The sequence below is a fragment of the Sinocyclocheilus anshuiensis genome, unplaced genomic scaffold, assembly GCF_001515605.1.
Source record: "Sinocyclocheilus anshuiensis isolate Anshui unplaced genomic scaffold, SAMN03320099.WGS_v1.1 scaffold894, whole genome shotgun sequence".
NCBI classification, from domain to species: domain Eukaryota; kingdom Metazoa; phylum Chordata; class Actinopteri; order Cypriniformes; family Cyprinidae; genus Sinocyclocheilus; species Sinocyclocheilus anshuiensis.
In genome coordinates this window covers 626,818-631,159 of record NW_015536505.1, presented here as the reverse complement: position 1 = coordinate 631,159, position 4,342 = coordinate 626,818, and the positions used below count along the sequence as shown (strand labels likewise).

The 4,342-nt window shown below is 44.6% G+C and overlaps 1 pseudogene; it reads right to left on the bottom strand.

The window, feature by feature from the left end:
- Nucleotides 1-1,488: 1,488 nt before the first annotated feature.
- LOC107691265 (uncharacterized protein K02A2.6-like) lies at nt 1,489-4,126 on the bottom strand (annotated as a pseudogene).
- Nucleotides 4,127-4,342: the final 216 nt, after the last annotated feature.

Genomic DNA, 4,342 nt, shown 5'->3' with positions numbered 1-4,342 from the left:
CCACATGAAAACGCAAACGCATGCTATGAAGCACTGTCAAGAGCATGCCTAACCAACAGGTGGCAATATAATCTCAACCGTAAAGCCATGGTGGCCAATCAGAAGCCTGAAAAAGTTTCCAGTAGGTGGAGATAACAGCGCAGGCTGTTGGCGTCACAAGCCAAAAACTGTCTACACGATAACACTGCAACCGGGGTTTTTGAAAATCTTCACCCTGGTAGGCGTTTTCAGAAATGTTCGGTTTCAGTGAACTGGTGCTGCGTTTGCCATCTTCCAGAAGATGAATAAAGTTTAATAATTACCATCCATTTACTTCAAGATCAAACTTTGCCTGTTCACCACCATCGTGATCCTGATGGCCATATACACCAATGAGAACTGGAAGCATCAGCGAGTATCAACAAGAAGCTTGACATCTTCCAGTTTTGAATCCTATACCAAATCCTAATAAAAAAAATCTGATATTATGATCATATAACTAATGTAGAAGTACTTTGAAGTAATGGAACATGCCAATTCCACATGTTGCCCAAAGGAGACTCCAACTGGCTGTCCATGTTCTTTGAATGGAGAACAATTGGATCCCGAAGACAGCAATGACATGGTTATCTCCCCTTGCCAGACACCAATGAGGACGCCTATGGAGGGAAACGTTTGTTCAAGACTTGAAGACACTCAACATCAAATGGGACAGTGCTGAGGAACTTGCCAAACACCAGAAATGCTGGACAGCACTTGCTGCTGGATATACTACATGTTACTGTATGTCTGTGATATGATACTTGAAGACAACACAAGACGAGGTGTATATGTGAACTCACTTCAACTTTTACTTAACAGGATCACCACATGCAAAACAGGCATGAGCAAACAATCCTGCACATGTTGAACAACAGACATACATAATAGAACAACGATGTCTGTCATTCTGGTGATATACAACATTTCCTCCTCCCTCAAGAAAAGAAGTACATAAAATGTAGCACTTATTTCCAGTGAAGTCTTTGTGAACTCTATGCCGTAACCAAGACTCTAAACAGTCTCTCTCAGTCTCTGTGGTGGTTTATGCACACGTGTTGGATAGCGTCTTTCCTCACAGGGCGCCCTCTCAGTGTCTGCTGAAACAGTACTGGTTTCCGAATGGGGTGTAGATGGTGGTGATACGGGTGGGTGAGGACAATGACTCTGGCCATTTATGCTTGAAGGGGATGATGGTAGCTCTACTTGAGAGACAGTGACCTGTAATAGGCAGTATCACGTCTTTTGTAGCAGAAATAAACTGCTGCAGAAAAAGCTAGGTCCACGCAAAATGTAACATGTAACTGCAACACTCATTTCAAATGTAGTGGAGTAAAGAGTACAGATACTCATTAAAAAATGTAGTGAAGTAAAGAGTAAAAGTTGCTAATATCTTTGATACTCAGTACAACTACAAAGTACCCAAAAAGATACTTAAGTACAGTAACTAATTACATTTACTCCAATACTTTACACCTCTGCATTTCTGTATGCGAACAGAGAGTTGGACAGCTTTTGCTGGAGTGTAAATTTCTCATGTGCCATAGTTTGGAGTCCTCGCTTAAGGCTTTGTACAAACCGCTCTGCTTGTCCATTAGTTGCTGGGTGCCATGGGGCAGACGTGACATGTCTGATGCCATTTCTGCGAAGGAATGTCTGAAAAATCAGAGGCAGTAAACTGTGGCCCGTTGTCACTTACTAACTGATGAGGAACTCCAGTTCTGGCAAACACGTTCCTCAGTACCGCAATGGTGCATGCAGAAGTGGTGGTACTCATGATGAAAACCTCAGGCCATTTGGAACAGGCTTCAACTACCACCAGGAACGTCGATCCCATGAATGATCCTGCAAAATCGACATGTACCCACTCCCATTGAGATGCTGGCCATTCCCAAGGGTGAAGGGGCGCATGTTCTGGCTCATTCTGTGTCATTTGGCAGCCAGGGCACTGCAGTGTCAGCCGCTCTATCTCTTGATCCATCCCTGGGCACCATACATAACTCCTGGCAAGTGCTTTCATCTTCACCACTCCTAGATGTCCCTTATGCAGCTCATCTAGGACACTAGATCTTAGTCTAATGGGTATGATGGTTCGCAGCCCCCACAACACACACCCAGCATTTAGAGAGAGGTCATGACGTTTTGCATAGTATGCGGGCAGCAGCGATTTGTGATCAGTTGTCCAGCCTTTAAATGTTGCCAAATACACTTGTGACAGAATCTTGTCGCGTTTGGTTTCTGTTTTCACCATATCTGCTGTGACAGGCAGACCTTCAGTTTGGCTGAAGGAAAATATATCCAGGACTCCTTCCTCTCCATATTCATCTTTTGCCATTTCTAATGGCAGACGAGACAGTCCATCTGCATTAGCATGACATGCAGTGCATTTATACTCAATCTTGTAACGATGACCACCCAAAAACAATGCCCAGTGTTGCATACGAGCAGCTGCTGTGGCAGGGATTCCTTTCTGCGGGCTGAAGATAGAAGTAAGTGGTTGATGATCCGTAACAAGGGTAAATTCCCTGATGAAGAGATAGTGGTTGAATCTTTTGACACCCCACACTAAACTCAATGCCTCTCTGTCAATTTAGGCATAATTCTTCTCAGCTGCAGATAAGGATCGTGATGCAAAAGCAATGGGCCTCTCGCTACCATCTTCCATTAGATGTGACATCACTGCCCCAATACCATAAGGAGAGGCATCACACGCCAGCTTCACTGGGAGGGATGGATTGTAATGTGTCAGGACCATGTCGGATGTTACCAGCCTCCTTGCTTCCTGAAAGGTACGTTCACACTCCTTATTCCATTTCCACTGACTGAAGTAACGCATTGAGGGGATGAAGGACAGTTGCCAGGTTGGGTAAAAACCTGTTGTAATGGTTCACAAACCCTAAGAAGGATCTGAGCTGGGAGACACCTTGTGGCTTTGGAGCATTCAGCACTGCCTGCGTTTTGTCCTGACACTTGTGCAACGCTTGAGTGTCTACAATGTGCCCACAATATGTGACACTGGGCTTGAAAAAGTCACATTTGTCCCGCCTGGCTCTGAGTCCGAATTCCTCTAGTCGTTTAAGGGCAGCTTTCAGGTTTTCTAGGTGCTCGTAATCTGTTGCACCCGTGACTATTATGTCATCTAGATAGCACTGTGTTCCAGGCACCCCTTGAATAACTTGATCCATTTCATGTTGCCAGAGGGCTGGGGCTGAAGCTACTCCAAACACCAGCCTGTTGTAACGATAAAGACCCTTAATCGTGTTGATGGTCAGGTAGGGTTTCGAATCATCTTCCATTTCCACCTGGAGGTAGGCATCCACTAAATCCACCTTTGAAAACCACTGTCCACCTGCCAAATTGGCAAAAATGTCCTCAATTCGAGGTAGAGGGTACTGCTCTGCTTGTAGTACAGGATTAATAGAGACCTTAAAGTCCCCACATAATCTCACTGTGCCATTTTTTTTTACTACAGTGACGAGAGGTGTCGCCCATGAACTCCAGTCCACCTTGGACAGCACCCCGTTTTCCTCTAGCCGATCCAGCTCATTTGCGACCACTGGTCGGATGGCGTATGGAACTGGACGTGCTTTGTGAAACCGTGGAATTTAAGGGTGCCAATTTCGCTCTGAAATATGGGGGCAGCATCTCTTAAGATAAGTTCCAGTTTTTCTTTAGTAGTTTGTGCAACAACGGTCAGTGACTTGAGGTTTTTGATCTCGTTCCAGCCCATCTGAAACATTCTTAACCACTCCCAACCCCACAATGGTGCACCTCCATTTGTTAGTATGTACAAGTTGAGAATTTCCTTCTGACCGCTATATTCTACTGTAACAGGCAGCACACCCCGTGGTCTCACTTTTTCACCAGTATATGTTTTGAGAACAATGGAAGATGGGTTGAGCTTCTCTTTGTTAAAAAGGACCTTATAATCACTCTCAGACATAACTGAAACAGCTGAACCTGTGTCCAACTCCATTTTTACCACTTGATCATTTAGTTTTGGCATGAGCCAGATGGCCTGTTTGTCTTTTTCACCCAGACTGAACAGTTCCAGACTGGCCAATGCATCCTCACTGTCGTTGTCCGATGCCTCATCAATTTTATGCATGTTTCTTTTGTCAGTGCGATATCGCTTGTCCTTCTCAGCCCCTTTTGCTTGTGCACTGCGACAAACTCTTTGAATATGCCCGTTTTGTACATTGTCTACATTCTACATTTTTGAATCTGCACTGAGAGGGGAGATGGAAAAGGTTTCCACAATGAAAACAGGGGGTCTGATTTGTTCTGTTTACTGTTGACAGTTTATTTACATTTCCAGCCTTTA